Source organism: Corythoichthys intestinalis, chromosome 13, assembly GCF_030265065.1.
Source record: "Corythoichthys intestinalis isolate RoL2023-P3 chromosome 13, ASM3026506v1, whole genome shotgun sequence".
In the NCBI taxonomy this organism is placed as follows: domain Eukaryota; kingdom Metazoa; phylum Chordata; class Actinopteri; order Syngnathiformes; family Syngnathidae; genus Corythoichthys; species Corythoichthys intestinalis.
In genome coordinates this window covers 24,972,380-24,994,199 of record NC_080407.1, presented here as the reverse complement: position 1 = coordinate 24,994,199, position 21,820 = coordinate 24,972,380, and positions in this window count along the sequence as shown.

Genomic DNA, 21,820 nt, shown 5'->3' with positions numbered 1-21,820 from the left:
CATTTTCTAAAATTCAATTCGAGGTTGAAAATGAAGATGATTATGATAATAGTTCTGTAATAGTGCCCAGTGAGGAAAAGTTAGTAGTGACGGGATATGTCGTTCACTTGAGGAAACAAATCCATTCCAGTTCGTTCAGTAAAAAGACTCGTTCACACAAATCGTTCACAGAATCGTTCGCCGACCTCATCTCCCCACCCCCACCCACCCAAATGAATCGTTCGGTTAGTGAACGGGAAGTGACGATGCCAAACGAATCTTCAAAGACTGCTTAGCAATATAACTGAACGGGAAGTGACGTTGCTTAGTCCTTCCTCCTCTTGCACACAGGCTCCTCATTAGCCGCTCGTCATAGTCAGAAGTGAGTGACAGACTATAGACCCCAATCACCAACGTCACACAATCACGTGATCGCTGTATAGACCCTACCCACTGACGTCACAAAATCACGTGCTCGCTGTATGGTTCCGCCCCCTTGTCCGTCATTTTGTCTCTTTATTAGCATTGGTCTCAATTGATCGAGCAATTTAAAATGCATTTCATGGAAGACCCGGTGCTTTCGGATGCCGTAAACTCACTGGATGTGTTGCATAAAAGGCGTTATGTGGAAAAGCTTCGTTCTATACAGTCGCCAGATCCATATTTGATGCCCAAATCGATGTTTTTCGACCCATTGTCTTCGCCCTTTCTGCCTGACATCTGCTATTTACAATTATCTCGTCCACACAAAATCAGCCTATTCTCACGAAAATTTGAAAAACTTGAAGAGCTTGGAGGCTTATAAATACTTCGTTGCTGGTAGGGTGAAACAGGTCCTCGTCCACGAAAATTCGGCAGGAATCTATCTTGTGCTTGGAAAGGTGAGTTACGAAATTTTCAATTCAAAATCTTTTGTTATTGCTAACATCCACTGTCAAGTCTAATGTATTTCATGTCGTTTGTCAATGGAGTTAGGGCTTTTAATGTTTATATGGTTTAGCGATAGCACTCTCACAACATACATACGTGTATGTTGTCGGCGATTAGCCTAGCAATTATCTTAATTGTGGTTGTCAGCCCAAAACCCTCTAAATATATATTAAATGCATCTTACCAGATATAAAATGACTACTACATAATCTGTGGTAATCGTTTGGAGCCCAGTTTTCTCGTCGAATTGCAGCAGCCCATCTCGCTCTCTTCTCTCCGGGTCTCTCGGAATCCGGTAGAACTTCAAGTCTCTCCGTCTTCTCCGTCTATCTTCTCTGTTATTGCAACCGACCGCCACACACGCCTTCACCATTTTGATTATTAATGTTAACGAGCAGAAAAACACGTCGTAAATAGGAGGAATGTACGTAGGCGTAACAGGTAAACACGATGTGTTGACGGACAATTGGGCGGCACCAGTCAGGAGGAAGGAGTTGTGACGTCACGTGGGTAGGGTCTATAAAGGCGCTCTTGCGGCTGAATCTTTGATCACAAACTGAGCAGGAAAAAGGTTTTTCGCCAGTGTGGGTTCTTGTGTGTTTTGTTAAGTCTCCCGTCTGAAAAAACTTTTTCCTCAAACTGAGCAGGAAAAAGGTTTTTCTCCACTGTGGATTCTTGTGTGTTTTTTTTAAGGTGCTCTTGTGGCTAAATCTTTGATCACAAACTGAGCAGGAAAAAGGTTTTTCGCCAGTGTGGATTCTTGAGTGTGTTGTGTGTCGCCCTCGGTGTTATTTGTCCATTTTTTGGCTTTTTTCGTTTTTTTCTGTGTTTAAAAGGGGGAAAAAAGCGTTTGAAAAAATACACTAGGGAGCTGATATTTCCTGCAGGATACTAAATCATGTAGAAGTTCGAAATGGCACCATCCGGCAATTTCTAACTTATTGCAAACAGGCTGGGAAGATTTGCACTAAACTCTTGTTATTTTGCCATTTTTTGGCTCATTGACTCCCTTTATAAATCATGATTTTTAATATGCTGTAAACCTGATGTGTTATCATGCATTTTCCGTGATTATTGATGCAATCACTTCTCAAATCCTTTTACATTCTTGTCTGTGTTTTCCGCCATGGAAATGGCTTTTTCAGTCTTGTCTGTGTTTTCCAATGCGGAAAACACAGACAAGACTGAAAAAGCAGTTTCTGCTGTTGCACTCCTCTTTAAAATAAACTGCTGTATTTTAAGCCAAAAGAACTGTTGTGTTTGATAGAACAATATGTCTATATGCTGCCATAGCAGATTCATGGCGCGCAGATTCATGGCGCACTAAGCCCCCGAACTATTTTTAATTTGTCCGTTTCACCCTGGAAACCCCCGTTTACAGACGACGCGCAACCGCTTTTGTTTTAACCCAGCCATAAAAAGAAGGTAAGTAATTATATTTTTTAATCAAAATGTCTGTCATTTTTAGCTTAGAATCATTAATTGATTTCTAATATTTCGTTAAAAAAAAAAAAAGACTTAAAAAAATTATTCACTTGCATATTTTAAACTTATAAACAAATTACGTCACAATGAAAAAAATGGTGTCTGTAAAAAAGTCACAGATATCTACCTCGTAACTATCGATTAATTGTATTTTTGTTACTGTCGCATTTTCCCCAACATGATAGATGATAATCGATTCAAACAAAGAAAAATTGAAAAAAAAAAAAACATTTAAAAGGATACATATATTGAAAAGAACATCTCGACCAATCCTTGATGTCTGAAATTTCTGCATCACGACCCTTGTTATATTACCATGTTTCACCCATTATATCCACCCAAAATCCGGCTGTGGCCATTCACATCTGTGTCTTGGCACTCAATGATACATGCTACATGGAGTTTTTGGATCAAAACAACACTGTAAAAAATTTCAGCGTAAAATAACGGTAAAGAGCTGGCAGCAGGGTTGCCATTTATATACTGTTCTTCTACAGCAGGGGTCTCAAACCGATTCCACAAAGGGCCGCAGTGGGTCCTGGTCTTTGTTCCAACAGATCCAAAACAGACAGTTCAACCAATGAGGTTTCTGCTAAAGTAAGCAGCACCTGACTGCAATTAACTGATTACACTTGTTAGACACCAGATTGGTGAAAAGGGATTGTTCTCGTTTGGTTGGAATGAAATCCAGTACCCACTGCGGCCCTTTGAGGACCGGTTTGAGACCCCTGTTCTACAGTCTTGGTAATGTAAAAATGTTTCACAGTAATAGTCCGTAATCCAGAAAAACTGTTGATTCCTGTATTCATAGAAAATACAATAAAAGTCCGTCAGCAGGATTGCCATTACCAGACTGTTATTTTACAGTCTTGGTAATGTAAAAATATTTAATAGTCTGTAATCCAGGAAAAACTGTATATTCCTGTATCACCAGAATTCACGGTAAAGAGCAGGCAACTGAGGAGCTGCAGTATGTTGCATTTTTAAGGCTATACTGTGTTTTAACAGTAGTATTTGGGAAAATGACTTTACAGTCCATGAATGCATATATTTTAAAAAAATGCGGATGTCAGGTTTGAAACAAAACAGGTTTTATTTCATCGTGTTGGCAGGCAGTGAAAACTGACAGGAACTAGAGAGATGTTGCAGTCGGGTCGTGTAGGTCAGGCTGGAGATCTGGCGTAATCGGGTCAAGCAGGACAGGCTGGATCAGAAGTGCTGATCGGTCAAGGACAAACGACGAGCAGGAGTGTGCTGAATCGTTGACGAACTGATACCGACTTTGGGAGGCCGTGCCTTTCTTTTTTTATTTGAGCAATGTGGAAACCTTTCTCCATTGGTGAAAACCTTCAATAAACAATACAAAAAGAAAATGTCAACAGTTGCATTTGACTAAATTCAACATTAACATTGAATCTCTAGCACTTAAACTACAACTATTTTAGAACAGTCAATTAACTTTTTAAATTGCGCAGTCAATAACTAATTTCAAATTACAGTGTTTAAATCTCTCATTTTTAAATATTTAAACTTTTTTATACCATAAAAGGACAATTACATTGTTTTAATTAACACAACAACAAAAAGTGAAAGCTTGAATAGATTAAATGTCAATATTAAGACAGTGTCTCAAATCCCAAATTACCCCTGAAATAATACTACAATTGTCCAAACATTTCCACTGGTGAGTCAAGCAATGTGGTAATGGCCGCTGCTGGCACATTTCATCTTTTAATTCTGCTGCTTACCGGCTGCGTCTCTGGTTATCTTTTGCCAACATCTCCAGCTGCACAGGACAGCAAGTTTCAATAGCCAAACCAGGCTGTCATCTTCCTTTCCTGCTTTTATAGCTCTGGGTTGCTTATGGGTTGATTGGCCAATCTCTTCAAGCTGTTTCCATAGTGCTTGCATGCCGGTGATTTTCCAGTTCACACCCTGGTTGTCTGCTCAATGCTTTTTTGTTGATGTTTATCAGGGTTTGACTTTACAATGGTTGAAAAATAATTGTCCATGTTGTTCTTCAATATGAAGAAGTAAGAGTTTGTAAAAAAAAAAATTGAAGCAAAAAAAGCACCTGTCTAATTTACTCCAAATGTAGACATTGGTCACATGTGTGATGTGGGGACAAAGTTTGTCGCAGCCAGTGATGTTTCCACAGTAATTCACCGCCATACCACTGGATTGGTGTGGCTTTGTCTTTGTATGGTTTTGGGGGACTCTTGTCGAATTCCTTTAATTTTCCACCGGTCATTGACAGCAATGGCAATGGAGATGGAACGTGTGCATTTGCAGCTGCAGCTAATTAATATTAAACAACAAATGTTGTCAATACAAATGTTGAAGCGTTGGCGACACAGAAGTCGTTTGCGAATGTTTGAAAATGGTGTTGTTGTTGTGCTAAACCGGAAACAACGTTCTGAGCGGACCAATCAGTCCTTCGACGTTCACGTCACGCGCGTTGATGTGATGTGTAGTCAGTACTTTTTAGAGGGGCACATTAGGCTATGGCGTAGGGTCGTAATCGGGTCTGCGTTAATGGCGTAGGTCTGCAGTCACCACTATGCAGAAGCATAAATCAGCCTTCATAGTGATGGAATGCTACAATTTTTGGAGAAGGGCCAGTTTAGATCAGAGTGGGGATACAACAAGAAACACAACATATGAGTAGAACAGAATGGAGGCAACGTCAAATAATATAATAATATAGCGTATAGGCCAACCAAACATCCAGTCTGGTGTTTGCGTCGATGTGATTGTGTTGTAGTCTGAGGCTCAACACCCATACATCATCCGGTACAGCTAACGCTAATGCATTTAGCTAACATTTGCAACATCAAAATTTAAAACTACTAACAATCAAAACATAAACATAATATATTTATTAAATAAATATTAATATAAATAGAGAAATAATTAAAAATAAATTGTATCGTATTGTAACTCCACTGTTGGATACATATGAGACACTTATTTATTTCCCAAAAAATTCTCTCAGCTGCATCTTTTGCAAAACAATAGAAAACTGCCCTCTACTGGCACTCCAGAGGAATTAACATCAATATTATATATCGCTATCCAGCATCCTCAGAACTTTAGTTTAATATAAAAAAATTTAGGTAATATGAGTAAGACTTAATTAACTTACCGTTTATAAATTGGTACATATAAATCCCAATTGGTCCAATTGTTGAACAACAAGCAATGTGGAGCAGCAAATGTCATCTAAAGTCATTCTCTGAAGAGTCTCCAACATCCAAATTATGGGTAAATAAGTCCTCCGGGATTTGATGGCAAATTATTTGCGGTGTCTAGTTATTTTAATTTAAATTGGCAAAAAACATAGTCTATATTGCCACAATGCTCCAAATTTCCAGACAAAACTCAGTTTCCAAAAAATACGGTAGTGTCATGTAATTGAAACATTAACATACCGTTTACAGCATTTGTCTTGTTGCTTTAATGTTGGTAACCCACAGTGCATTGCTAACTACGGTAATAAACTGTTTAACATAAAAAACGGTATTTTAGTGTTCAAAATTGGCCGTAAATTTACAGCAATTTTTTTACAGTGAAGGTAAGTACGCTATAATATCTCGTTAAAATCATGGCGTCTTTAATTCTGCTCTCACGTGATCTTGCCTCCAGTTAGGGTTTTGCTGTTTATTTTTTAAAAACTTTTTTAATTCCCTCCTGTTTAAAATTTTTCTTCCCCAGAAAATTGAGATTTTCAGCTTTCCACACGTGCATATCGGACAATTTTGAAATTTGGCCAAATTGGGGGTCTCAGAGCGGAACTTTAAGTCACTTGAGTGTTTTCTGCCATATACTGTATACAGTGGGGCAAATAAATATTTAGTCAACCACTAATTGTGCAAGTTCTCCCACTTGAAAATATTAGAGAGGCCTGTAATTGTCAACATGGGTAAACCTCAACCATGAATGTGAAAAAAAAAAAAAAAAAAAAAACAGAAAATCACATTGTTTGATTTTTAAAGAATTTATTTGCAAATCATGGTGGAAAATAAGTATTTGGTCAATAACAAAAACTCATCTCAATACTTTGTTATGTACCCTTTGTTGGCAATAATGGAGGCCAAACGTTTTCTGTAACTCTTCACAAGCTTTTCACACACTGTTGCTGGTATTTTGGCACATTCCTCCATGCAGATCTCCTCTAGAGCAGTGATGTTTTGGTGCTGTCGTTTGGCAACAATGACTTTTAACTCCCTCCTCGCCCGTGGCGTCAAAATGATAACAAGAACGGTGAGCGAAATTCCCAGAACCACACGGGGGGACCTAGTGAATGACCTACAGAGAGCTGGGACCACAATAACAAAGGCTACCATCAGTAACACAATGCGCCGCCAGGGACTCAAATCCTGCACTGCCAGACGTGTCCCCCTGCTGAAGAAAGTACACGTCGAGGCCATAACAAATTCTCCCAGTCCTCTTCTGGATCATCCAAATGCTCTCTAGCGAACCGTAAACGGGCCTGGCCTTTTTTGCTTCGACCTCTATTTTTTTTTTCTTTTACTTCCATGTTTTTTTTCTCCACATTTTTCACATTAAAAGGTGCAGTTGTAGTACTACTAGTGGTTGAAGTTGCGTTATAAATCCACTAGATGGTACTGCTCTAAAGGGAATGTCATGCGGTGATTAAGCAATATTGATCCATATATAGACGCATCCGATTATAAAGCGATGCTTTTGAGAAAATTGAAGGCTTTTAAGTGCAATGTATAGTGCGGAAAATACGGTAGTTAGGTGTTAATATGACAAAACATTTGCGGTGATAGTTCCCCCCCCTCGAAAAAAATGTAACAGTACAATTCGCGCAATTACAGCTGCCATTATTTTATATTACCATAAATTTGTTGTTGTGATTGCTCTCACTGTGTTTAGTCCACATACAAAATATTGTACCAACTGACACGAACCTCCTCATTTCGGTCATTGTCGGATGAGTTCTCATGATTCCGTACATATGTATAAAGATGATCTTCTTCTCCAAACCACTGTGAAAGTGCTCCTTCAGACATGCTAACAGATGAATCATCAGATAATGGATCTTCACAATCCACTTGAGATGTTGAAAACCGTTCTTTTGTGCAGATGTAAAATCGAAGCAGCCTCAGTTTGGTCTTTTCATACAATCTGCCAACCGTTTCATCTAGAGAAATCTCCTTTCTTTTAAAATCACAGACATCTAACGTAAAGTCACCAACTTCTCCTTTGGATGAAATTCCATCTGGGAAAAACAACTCCTTTCCTTCCCAATTCCAAAATTTGAACAACCGTTTTTTCTGTAGTAGCATGTCTTGTTCCTCCGACATCTTTCGCCTTCACTTGAAAGTATTCATTAGTATTAAAATGGAGCCATCCAATTTCAATCTTTCTGCAAGTCTTTTCTGCCGAGACTTGTTTTTGCCATGCAATTGTTATTCCCTGACCACCATTTTTGGGCACAGTGGAGTATCCACCAGGTGCACCTTTCTTTCTTGAGCTTATTTTGTTTTATACTTTGTAAAAGTGTTTTTTTTATTGGTGCTGGACATTTTTTGTTGGCAGAAGGAAAGGGTAGCTACTCGATCACCATATGAGGTGATATATTTGGCAATTTGCTCATCAGTCATGATGGAAATTACTGCCATATCAACCTGCAAACAGAAAATTTGAGTAAATACATCATATTTAGCTCAATGCTAACTATAGGCTGTATTGGCACCATGGAAAAAGTGCTTAGAAAATGGATTTCGTTCCACTGAAATGGATCTACATGATCTCTGCATTGTAATTTACATACGTTGCTAATTACTACCAAAAAAAAAGTTCTACTCACGGTTTCCAGTCATTTTTTAGTAATTAGCGTTTTCGTGCCGGTCTTTTTTTCCCCCGTGGCGCAGTGATATTGATACGGCGGAGTCGTATCGTCAGTGTGTGAAGCCATTTTAGGTCACGTGCACCAATAGGAGACGAGGACTGTTGCTATGCGCGTCGATAAACAAACAATATGGCGGCGACCGTGCCAAGCTACGACACGAGCGAAGATGAACCAAAGATAAGAAAACCGCATTCGGAATTTAGTCAAAAGGCATCGAAACGATGCTATATGCATCTCTCAACTGTCCAAGGGCGAAAAAGGGCAGGAATTTGGAAAAAACGTGCAGAGCCCGCGTGGTTGCGTCAGACAATGGCTTTCTTCCCAGGCTCCGTCGAAGGACCTTGCTGAAAATGCGTCGACTGGGATTTTTAACGACATTGACTACAGGTAAGCCACACACACGCCTTTTGTTGTGAATAACTATGGGAGTTGTGGGCTTCTGGTCAGATCACATATGAAGTTAAGACTTGCAATGTGAGTTCTGGGCTGTAGCGGTCATTATTATGATGTTAGATTGTTAACTTTGAGCAAAAAGTTTAGATTGACAAATAACATAGTATTTAGTCTGTTTAACCGTAGTTCCAAAAACCTATTTGATAATTTTATTCAGGAAAAAATGGCAGAATAGACAAGCCTATATAATTTGGATTGGAAGATTATGTAAATATGATATGGATGAAACAGTTCTCACATGGTTTATGTGTGTGTGCGTGTTTTTCAGAACTGAAACACCCTTCACTGACAGCTACAACTTCTTCTGTGAGACCGTCGTCCATTAAAAGATTAGAGTTGACCAGGAAGTGCTGCGAATGGACAAGCTTGTGGAAATATGGCTTTATTGGGACCATGAAAAAGTGCAGATACAGAAAATACAGATCTAGTGTTGCTGTTTTTGCTTGTTTTAAGTGTTATATTAATTCTGGCAACACAAAATCTTTATCAAATGTCATAAACACATCTACCAAACATTTGAAACAAGTATTGGTGCCTTAGTATACACATAGGTGAATTCAGAATGAGAAATGTAGCTAATTTCTTGAAGGAAACACTTCAACATTAATGATTTGCACCCAGCACAATGAAATATATATTGAATTAAGCTAAAGGCTTATGTGTCATATTAAAAATATCACAACCTACTATGCAATGAAATATATAAAATAAAAAATGCACGCCATGATCATAAATAGCTGAAAATCAACCCAATTGCTACCACACCCTCCTAGATGTGAATCATGGCAAAAATGGAATAAGACAAAAAAATTAAAGGGTGATCAAAAATATAATGTGCCAAAATCATAAGGTGATACTTAAAAAATGAAAGACATCACAAAAGAAGTGATGGACACGTGTTGAAGATAACTTCCAAGTTTTATTTCATGTTTCACAAGTGCTCAAATGTGAGCACACCCAGCAGCACGGACAAAATCAAGCCACGATGAGAATTCCTCTCAAACGTGTGCATGTCGCAGTTATTGTCTTGATTGCGACTGTTGTTCGATATTTCACATCATCATGCTGGACGTGTTGGTATGTTAAAGACAAAGTTCGTTATCCATCTTTATGGCACATAACGTATGTTATACACTAAGTGTATGTTCCACCACTTCCAGCGAATATTGATGACATGAAAGATTACATAACAGACGCAATCAACGCGGGAGGGAGGAATTCTCATGTCAACTTGATGTTGTCCATGCTGCTGGTGATGGCCATATTTGAGTACTATGAAAACATGAAATTAAACTTAGTTACTTCCTACATCTGTCCAAGCTAGTTTTTATTTTTTTTTTTATGTTTTTCGTTTTTGACATGGCATTTTGATTTTGGCACAGCCTTTTTTAATCACACTGTATATACACAAAAGGTTGGAATCATTCAAGTATAGTACTGTTGGTACACATTTATTTAAACATGGAAGTATCTCATACTATAGAAATACACATTATTACACATACAAATATTGAAAAACGAATTTAAAAAAATAGAAATAAAAGAATAGTAAAACTGTACATGACAACATTACTCCTCAAAATCGCTTTACTCAAAGTCATCATCCTATCCAAGTGTCTTCTGTTTCTTTGGAAACATTCTCACATGCTTGGCACCGATATAAATCAGTACAAGAAAGTTTTGCAGACATACAGGAACATCTTCCCATGTCACAATTGGTTGCCTTTCAACTACAGTTGACTACTTGCAAAACAGTATCGGGCAGGATTTTTAGTTATCCATGTCACTGCCAACTGCCCATCCTCAATGTCCCACCCATTCCCAATGGGTGAAGGGGCACACATTTTAACTGTCAGACAACGTTTCATAATTGCTGCTTGATAGTCTGCTGTCCTGCAATGTTGGTACAGAGCATCAGTTTTGGGGGGAATAGAATGTTCTGGCAAGACTGACGAGGCCATACAGAAAGATCTGCATTTGGCATCATTTTTGCCACATGACTGGCAAAACAGGTGGCACACGTATTTACACAACGTGTTAAATGTTTGTAGGTCAAGTTTAAAACTGCTGCCCAGCTTTGCAAACCCAGTCAGGTATTCTTTTTTATGACGTGCAAAAGAAAAGGTTTTTTTTGCCTTTGCCATGAAAGGCACAAGCAGAGTCACAACCTGTGAATGTATGGATGCCAATGAGTGCTGAACACACACTAGTGCCAGGAGCTGCAGAGACCTTAGAGACGTCAGTCCTCGTTCTGTTGCCTCCTCCTGTGAAAAAATGCAATTTACACTGTAAATCTATCTGCAGACTAACAGCAATCACTGCCACGTCAGTATCAGGGCTTTTATTGACTACAGCTTGATGTTCTTGAGCCAAAAGGTTTATTTAGCCATTGTCACCCATAACTGGTATGCAATAAAAAGTTCTACTGGATTCACTTTCGACACACTGTACCCTATATACATTTTATAACAAAGTGGTATTGATATCTGGGCTAAAAAATGGTATCGTTACGACACTAGTTTAAATAAGATTTTTTTTAGCATAAGTTAATAACAATTAACCTTGTAGTAAAGGCGTGCGTGTGGCTTACCTGTAGTGAATGTCGTTAAAAATCCCAGTCGACGCATTTTCACCAAGATCCTTCGACGGAGCCTGGGAAGAAAGCCATTGTCTGACGCAACCACGCGGGCTCTGCACGTTTTTTCCAAATTCCTCCCCTTTTTCGCCCTTGGACAGTTGAGAGATGCATATAGCATCGTTTCGATGCCTTTTGACTAAATTCCGAATGCGGTTTTCTTATCTTTGGTTCATCTTCGCTCGTGTCGTAGCTTGACACGGGCGCCGCCATATTGTTTGTTTATCGACGCGCATAGCAACAGTCCTCGTCTCCTATTGGTGCACGTGACCTAAAATGGCTTCACACACTGACGATACGACTCCGCCGTATCAATATCACTGCGCCACGGGGGAAAAAAAGACCGACACGAAAACGCTAATTACTAAAAAATGACTGGAAACCGTGAGTAGAACTTTTTTTTTGGTAGTAATTAGCAACGTATGTAAATTACAATGCAGAGGTCACGTAGATCCATTTCAGTGGAACGAACCAACACAATTTTGGCTCAGCCAATACAGCCTACTACTGTATAAATAAATTCACAGAGCAGTGGCACAAAACTACAGCAGCTTTAAATACGATATTATACATTATTGAATGTCTCAGCACATATTAGGTATTTTTGTGTGAAGTGTTAATGATTTCAATAGTAGCCTACTGCTAGAATAAACGACGGTCTCGTTGTTTGGTACCCTGTCGTATTAGTATTCCATGATATACACTTAGGAGCTCTGTAAGAAGACATACAGAGCATTTTTCTTGACACTTAACGATGCATGCTTTAACCTAATTTACCTTACAGACACAACGGTAGCGGCAACATATGATGTGTCCATGTCCATGCCGCTGTTTTGACATCGATAATGTTGAATACGCACCTTGTCTGTTTTCATGCGCGTAATATCCACGTGAGGGATATCTCTTGATTGTAAGAACCGTTCCAAGTCGTCCTGCTTTGACTTCCTTATAATAATAACAGTTCATGCAGATGAAGTTGTGCTGAAAAAAAAGTTTACCAAATACCATAAATAAATCTATACCATTATTTAAAAAAAAAAAAAAAAAATCTGAGCAGTTACTCACAATGTTACTCATTACTTGAGTATTCTTTTCAACGAATGTTTTTTCTTATACTTGAGTACATTATTGGATGACTGCTTTTACTTAAAGTAATTGTATGTAGAAGAAACACTACTCTTACCTGATTTAAAAATTTGGCTACTCTACCCACCTCTGAATATTAGGATAAAATATGAAAAGTACATTTAAATGTAGTGGACTGAATAAAAACAAGGTATTAATTATGAATAAAAATAAGAGCTTGAGGTACAAGCCCTTTGAAGCAGTCTCAAGAGATTTTCATCGACGGGGGCTGGTACAGGGGCACTGGTCACTCACAGGAAGGGGTGCTAAGGATATGTTTTAGTTTTTCCCATCCAAAAATAGCCGTTACGGTCAAAATTTGTCATGCTCGCACATTTTCTCCATACATGACAGTACACACGCATGCCGTTTACGTGATACTACTAGGCTACTATAAAGACAGCGTTTGATTTCGCCGAGAGTTCTGGTTTGGAAATAAAAATGCCTGTGAATTATTATTCAAATTCCTGCAGCTAGACGGCACAATGACACACGAACACATTTCAAAACTAAAAAGGTCCAATAAGCCTTATTTTAACACCCCCTTTTCACACCACGAAAATAAATTACCAACAGAGCTCTGCACGCCGGACACTCAATAGCAACAGCAAATAATATTATTATGGCTACAAAACATATCCTACCTATTTGGAGACACCAAAGACAGATTTAGTTTCTGGACTCCACAGTCTAAATCTGCAGCTAACTTTTCCCCACTGGGCACTATTATAGAACTATCATCATCTTCATTTAAAAAAAAAAAAAGCCATTAGAATTATTCATAGAGCACCGTTCAGAGCACATACCAATAAACTTTTCATCGAGTCCAAGTTATTAAAATTTCATGACCTGGTTAACTACAAAACTGCTCAAATGATGTACAAGGCCAACACAAACAGTCTCCCGACTAACCTACAAGCATTGTTCCAACTAAGAGAATCTTCCTACGACCTGAGAGGAAACGGACTGTTTTCCTATCAGACCATTAGGACTACAATGAAATCGTTCTCGATTGTAAACACTGGGCTCGCCTATAGAGTACATGTAATGCAGCGCTAACGAATATAAATTCATTAAGTTACTTCAAAAAAATGTACAAACAAAATATAATAAAACATTACATTGACCAAAATCCGTCATAACCACAGAGCGCACACACATCACAGATATGAGGTTCTCACAGCAAAGGATGATTAAATGTCAGGGTCAGAGAATAAGACATAACAATTGCTCTTAGGTAATGCCCTTCAGCAAAATCGCATTACTGAGCTGCCATTGCAACGAGAGTGCCGTGTTTGACCTGCTACACAATGGAGCTTGTAGATTGGGCATTGAGCTCTCTGGATAAAATATTTTCTACGATGAGACCTACACCAAGCCAACGACCATGTCCGGCCAACACCTTCACGTCTGGTTATGTGGAGGATGCCTGGGGAAAATGGAGGCCATTATGCTTAACGTCTCTCCAGATTGAGGACGTCGAGGACCTCTTCATCTTCGGCTCTCTGATGGCTCTCGCCTTCCTGTTGCTTCTTGGTGCCCTCTGGGTTCGCCGATTGTCGATGAGGATGAAGAATCAACTCAACGAGATAATGGAGGTCGCTCGTCACAACGGCGACAAATTGTCACAGGTGACGAAGGAACAAGCAGCGCTAAGTGATGCCGCCGCTCAAATGGTCACAAAAATCAACACGGAGCTCCGTGATCACGAAAGGCTCGCTCGAGGAAACCGGGCAAGGGAGGATGATGATTAATCTTCTGAAGCGGATACAACAGACGCGAGCCTCCATGGCACCCCCGGCCTTCCCTCCCTACACCTACTTGGACATCAACTGATACAATCAACCCACTCGAATTGACAATATGTGAAAATCCATGGCAGTCAATGACTTTTGAACGAAATGTGAAGATTATGACTGGACTGATACACAATATGCTCTTTGTGCGTCCCGGGCTGATGGGGGACGGGTTTAGATAAGCATCTGCTCTTCCCGTCTTTCCTTTTCTGTCTTCGTCTTTCCTTCGGGTAAAAAAAAAAAAAAAAAATCCACACTCTGAAACTGTCAATGATTTTGATGATGATGACAATGACAATAAATTCATTCATTCATTCATTTTCGACCTCCAATTGAATTTTAGAAAATTTCAGTTTCTGTACAATAAAAATTCATTTTTGCGCCATGGTAACGTTAATCCCCCCACGAAAAACACATTTGTGAGCCAGAATTGTTTTTTTTTTTTTTTTTTTTTTCATAATTAGTATTTTTGCAATGTTGAACAATATATTCTGATTTTCCATATTAATTTAATGACAGTATTTTAAATGATTTTGAATTTTTGGAATTTGGGGTCTGCAGTTTCAAACATTAAATGTGAAAAATGTACTTTGAAAGGGAAGCATATGATATAAATAATGCCACTTTGTAATGAAACGGCGAGCCGTATAATATGGATTCAACACGGACGAAGAAGTTGGTGTAGAATTTATTACAAAAAACAGTGAACGTTTCTGTTCCAATAGCGCCTTATTCAATGCAACCCCTGTAGGTGTCAGGTGGTGACCATGTTATTAACAAACAAAATCATTTTCAACACAAAACATACAGTGGGGCAAATAAGTATTTAGTCAACCACTAATTGTGCAAGTTCTCAAAATTGAAAATATTAGAGAGGCCTGTAATTCTCAACATGGGTAAACCTCAACCATGAGAGACAGAATGTGGGAAAAAAAAAATCGCATTGTATGATTTTTAAAGAATTTATTTGCAAATCATGGTGGAAAATAAGTATTTGGTCAATACCAAAAGCTCATCTCAATACTTTGTTATGTACCCTTTGTTGGCAATAATGGAGGCCGAACGTTTTCTGTAAAGCCTGAGTTATACTTCCGCGTCAGACCTACGCCGTCAAGGAAGAATCGAGTTACGACCCTACGCCGTAGCCTGACACGCACCTCTCGATTTTTGTAACCGTCGCGTAGACGCATATGACGTAGCGAAAACGGACTGTGATTGGTCCGCTCAGACTGTTGTTTCCGGTTTACCGCGAAAACACCGCCATTGTACAATAGAATCAAACATTGTTTTCTACACGCAAAAATGGACCAAGCCGACGGGAGTATCATCGAAGAGCATGTCTCGTCAAGAAATTATTATTGTGATTGCCAAATGGCAAGGTCGGCGATCGAAAAAATAAATAAATGGAAGAACCACCGAGACGTGGGTGGTCGGAATCAAGTGGCCACACGAAGCGGTGACCCAGTCGGCCAAAAACTGCCAACTTTTTATCACTTTATGTCGTATTTTTGGTTGGTGCACTTCATCATTTACTGTGTACATATGTTTGCTGTGAGTCTGTGACTTATTTACGTGTCACACTTCAAGTATATAAAGAATAAAGCACAGATTTGGTGTCAAAAAAGTTGTTTTGATCTTTAATTTTCAATAACAGACAGTTCACACACACGATACATCATCACTGATTGAGAGTGCCTCAGTGCTTTTTATGATAACCTTAAAATCAAGCCTCCCAACGCAGTTTGGGAAGTTCCCTGGACGCCAGAAATCTGCTGTGGCTTCCCACTGGCTGGTTGTAGGACACGGCAAACAAATCGGGCTGGAGGGCTTTGCAGACCTTGAACGCAGTGCTCGACGCCAGTTTGAAGCTAGCCGCCACAGCTAGCTCCCTCCACCCGACTCTCTGTGCGGCATCAAAAGTCGGCCAAACCGCCTCGAAACCGTCTTCTGCGTCGCCTGCCCCTCAACATTTGTATGTTCAATATTTATTCAGTGTTGATGAGCAGAATATTTACTTTCAAGAGTTCCATATTGCATTGTTTATTTTTCTCTGACTAGCGGAAGTAAACAAGCATGCCCCAAAACCGTACAAACATAATGCCACATCCCTCTAGTGGCTTGGCGGTGAAATACAGAGCAACGCGTTTCCTCACCGCAGAACTATCGAATGTCGAATGACGCCGTAGTCGCTACGCCGTCACTGCAACGCGGGAGTATAACTCAGGCTTAACTCTTCACAAGCTTTTCACACATTGTTGCGGGTATTGTGGCCCATTCCTCCACGCAGATCTCCTCTAAAGCAGTGATGTTTTGAGGCCATCGTTGGGCAGCACGGACTTTCAACTCCCTCCTCACCCCGTGTTGTCAAAATAATAAGAACGGTGAGCAAAAATCCCATAACCACACAGGGGGACCTAGTGAATGACCTACAGAGAGCTGGGACCACAGTAACAAAGGCATCAGTAACACAATGTGCCGCCAGTGACTCAAATACTGCACTGCCAGACGTGTCCCCCTGCTGAAGAACGTACACGTCCAGGCTCGTCTGCGGTTCGCTAGAGAGCATTTGGATGATCCAGAAGAGGACTGGGAGAATGTGTTATCGTCAGATGAAACCAAAATAGAACTTTTGGGTAGAAACACGGGTTCTCGTGTTTGGAGGAGAAAGAATACTGAATTGCATCCGAAGAACACCATACCCACTGTGAAGCATAGGGGTGGAAACATCATGCTTTGGGGCTGTTTTTCTGCAAAGGGACCGGGACGACTGATCTGTGTAAAGGAAAGAATGAATGGGGCCATATATCGAGATATTTTGAGTGAAAATCTCCTTCCATCAGCAAGGCCATTGAAGATGAGACGTGGCTGGGTCTTTCAGCATGACAATGATCCCAAACACACAGCCAGGGCAACAAAGGAGTGGCTTCTTAAGAAGCATTTCAAGGTCTTAGAGTGGCCTAGTGAACAGATTCACATATATATTCACTATTATACTCTTGTATGCATATTTACTCATATATTTAACCAGATATCTACTCTTTCTGCAAATATCCTAAAACACAGGGTTCTTTGTTTCTACCACATACCATCTGGACTTAATTATCTCTTTGTGCTGGTCAGAGACGTCTTCAGTCCCCAACAGCCAGACTGACATTACCTATTTCCATATAATGCTATGATGGTAATCTGACTCTCCTAAGAGGCAGGACTAGGCTGCCTATAGACCCTACCCACCGACGTCACAAAAACACGTCCTCGCTGTATGGTTCCGCCCACTTGTCCGTCATTTTGTGTCTGTATTATCAATGGTCTCAATTGATCGAGCAATTTATAATGCATTTCATGGAAGACCCGGTGCTTTTGGATGCCGTAAACTCACTTGATGCGTTGCATAAAAGGCGTTATGTGGAAAAGCTTCATTTTATCCATTCGCCAGATCCATATTTGATGCCTAAATCGATGTTTTTCGACCCGCTGTCTCCGCCGTATTTGCCTGACATCTGCTAGCTACCCTGAACTGTACAACTATCTTGTCCACACAAAATCAGCCTATTCTCACAAAAGTTTGAAAAACTTTAAGACCTTGGAGGCTTATAAATACTTCGTTGCTAGTTGGGTGAAACAGGTCCTCGTCCACAAAAATTCGGCAGGAATCTATCTTGTGCTTGGAAAGGTGAGTTACGAAATTTTCAATTCAAAATCTTTTGTTATTGCTAACATCCACTGTCAAGTCTAATGTATTTCATGTCGTTTGTCAATGGAGTTAGGGCTTTTAATGTTTATATGGTTTATCGATAGCACTCTCACTACATACATACGTGTATGTTGTCGGCGATTAGCCTAGCAATGATCTTAATTGTGGTTGTCAGCCCAAAACCCTCTAAATATATATATAATGCATCTTACCAGATATAAAATGACTACTACATAATCTGTGGTAATCGTTTGGAGCCCAGTTTTCTCGTCGAATTGCAGCAGCCCATCTCGCTCTCTTCTCTCCGGGTCTCTCGGAATCCATGGGAAATAGCCATGGGAAACCATGAACTAATGGGTGCATTGTTGAACTAATTATATGAAACGCCAGTCTCTCTACATGGTTGCCTATGATCATGGTCATGGTCTCTGTTCTATGGGTGATTCGTACCAGGTCCCTCCCTGTCAAGGCGCGCGTCATGACAGGGGTGGCAAGTGGAACAGTAGTCAGGTGTAAGGTTTTGACAAGTGAACGGTCTATCAAGTTCTCATCTGCTCCCGAATCTATGAGTGCATTGAATTTGTGTTGGTGCGCTCGCAACTAACATGATTACTGTGGGTGTTCGCAGCGGATAGTTAGTTGTGTTGTGGGTTAGGACTTTGATAGGAGGAGACCTAGTCAAACGTGACATTATTACCGGGCATGACGCACGCTGATGTCCCTCCTTTCCGCAATAGAAGCAAAGCCTCGCTCGCAGACGCCGCTGTCTCTCCTCCTGGGTGAGTCGGGCGCGGCCAATCTGCATGGGCTCCTCAGCTGCAGTGGAGGGTGGATTTGCCTCGAGCGGTTGGGGGCGAGGGTCCTGGCATGTCAGGGTGGTGTGGCGCCTCTCCTTCTCTCGCTCCCGAAGACGAAAGTCAATTCTTGACGCCAAATCCACCAATGAATCTAGGTCTGCTGGGTTCTCATACGGTGCCAGATGGTCCTTAATAGTATCAGAAAGGCCTCGACGGAATGAGTCACGCAGCGCTGCGTCGTTCCAGTCACTTCCTGCTGCAGCAGTCCGAAACTTGATGGCGTAGTCTGCCACGCTGAGCCGACATTGCCGCAGGTTCTCCAGAGCCCACACTGCCTCCCTTGTTGGGGCTGCCCGATCAAACACTCTTCGGAGGGCCAAGGTGAAATCCTCTGTCGTGCGGCATGCTGGGGAATGTCTGTCCCACTCTGTGGTCGCCCATTCGGCTGCTCGGCCCGAGAGATGAGAGACCATAAATGCTAACTTGGCAGCATCAGTTCCATAAACATGAGGCATGAGCTTGAAGTGGAGGTCGCACTGAAAAAGAAAAGTGCGACAGTCACCCGATTCCCCCGAGAATTTGTCAGGAGGCGCTAGGTGGGGGAGCGAAGCCTGCCCGTTCCCAGGAGTCTGCGAAGGAGGGGCTGGCGCTGAAGCAGCGGCAGGTGCGGTGGCGACTGGTGGTGATTCCAGGCGACTCAATGTCAGCTGCAGGGTTTGAGCCAGCTGCTGGATCTGAAGAGCCACACCTTCTTGCCCTCCGCGCTGTTCTTTTGAAAGCTGCTCCACTGCCTGACTGAGTGCATGGAGGTGTTCTTCCTGCTTCTTCAATTTAGTTCCTTGGGCGCCCAGAGCGGCCCTTAGTCTGTCTCGGCTGAGTCCATGTTGACCAGTGCGTTCTGTCACGGATTGGGGCACACACGGCTGGACTCAAATGCACGAGACAAGAGATTAACACTGTCCAATAAACATTTAATTCAGGAAAAGGGACGTGATGACAAAATTCAAAGTTCCAACACAAACAGTCAAAGGCAAAAACATAGCAAGGCAAAAAACTTAACTTCAAGGTTGGCTGTGGCGTAGATTCCAAATGATCTCTAAACACTGAAAACGCACTGGCAAATAACAAACAAGAAGGGTTTTTAAGGAGTGCATCTAATAGGAACCAGGTGCAGGCACTCAGTGATTAGGGGAGGATGACAAAGCTGACTGAATTGAACAGAGAGTACCCTACCAAAATAAAACAGGATATGAAATGACTAAATCAGTACCGCTGACCGGGGCTTGTAACAAATATGAAGCCAAAGGCACAATATTTATCAATAGTGAGGAAAGAAAAAAACGTAATAAAGCATTATTCGTCCAAAGAGCATGAGCACCTGATAGGCTGTATTGGCACCATGGAAAAAGTGCTTAGAAAATGGATTTCGTTCCACTGAAATGGATCTACATGATCTCTGCATTGTAATTTACATACGTTGCTAATTACTACCAAAAAAAAAGTTCTACTCACGGTTTCCAGTCATTTTTTAGTAATTAGCGTTTTCGTGCCGGTCTTTTTTCCCCCCGTGGCGCAGTGATATTGATACGGCGGAGTCGTATCGTCAGTGTGTGAAGCCATTTTAGGTCACGTGCACCAATAGGAGACGAGGACTGTTGCTATGCGCGTCGATAAACAAACAATATGGCGGCGACCGTGCCAAGCTACGACACGAGCGAAGATGAACCAAAGATAAGAAAACCGCATTCGGAATTTAGTCAAAAGGCATCGAAACGATGCTATATGCATCTCTCAACTGTCCAAGGGCGAAAAAGGGCAGGAATTTGGAAAAAACGTGCAGAGCCCGCGTGGTTGCGTCAGACAATGGCTTTCTTCCCAGGCTCCGTCGAAGGACCTTGCTGAAAATGCGTCGACTGGGATTTTTAACGACATTGACTACAGGTAAGCCACACACACGCCTTTTGTTGTGAATAACTATGGGAGTTGTGGGCTTCTGGTCAGATCACATATGAAGTTAAGACTTGCAATGTGAGTTCTGGGCTGTAGCGGTCATTATTATGATGTTAGATTGTTAACTTTGAGCAAAAAGTTTAGATTGACAAATAACATAGTATTTAGTCTGTTTAACCGTAGTTCCAAAAACCTATTTGATAATTTTATTCAGGAAAAAATGGCAGAATAGACAAGCCTATATAATTTGGATTGGAAGATTATGTAAATATGATATGGATGAAACAGTTCTCACATGGTTTATGTGTGTGTGCGTGTTTTTCAGAACTGAAACACCCTTCACTGACAGCTACAACTTCTTCTGTGAGACCGTCGTCCATTAAAAGATTAGAGTTGACCAGGAAGTGCTGCGAATGGACAAGCTTGTGGAAATATGGCTTTATTGGGACCATGAAAAAGTGCAGATACAGAAAATACAGATCTAGTGTTGCTGTTTTTGCTTGTTTTAAGTGTTATATTAATTCTGGCAACACAAAATCTTTATCAAATGTCATAAACACATCTACCAAACATTTGAAACAAGTATTGGTGCCTTAGTATACACATAGGTGAATTCAGAATGAGAAATGTAGCTAATTTCTTGAAGGAAACACTTCAACATTAATGATTTGCACCCAGCACAATGAAATATATATTGAATTAAGCTAAAGGCTTATGCGTCATATTAAAAATATCACAACCTACTATGCAAGGAAATATATAAAATAAAAAATGCACGCCATGATCATAAATAGCTGAAAATCAACCCAATTGCTACCACACCCTCCTAGATGTGAATCATGGCAAAAATGGAATAAGACAAAAAAATTAAAGGGTGATCAAAAATATAATGTGCCAAAATAATAAGGTGATACTTAAAAAATGAAAGACATCACAAAAGAAGTGATGGACACGTGTTGAAGATAACTTCCAAGTTTTATTTCATGTTTCACAAGTGCTCAAATGTGAGCACACCCAGCAGCACGGACAAAATCAAGCCACGATGAGAATTCCTCTCAAACGTGTGCATGTCGCAGTTATTGTCTTGATTGCGAC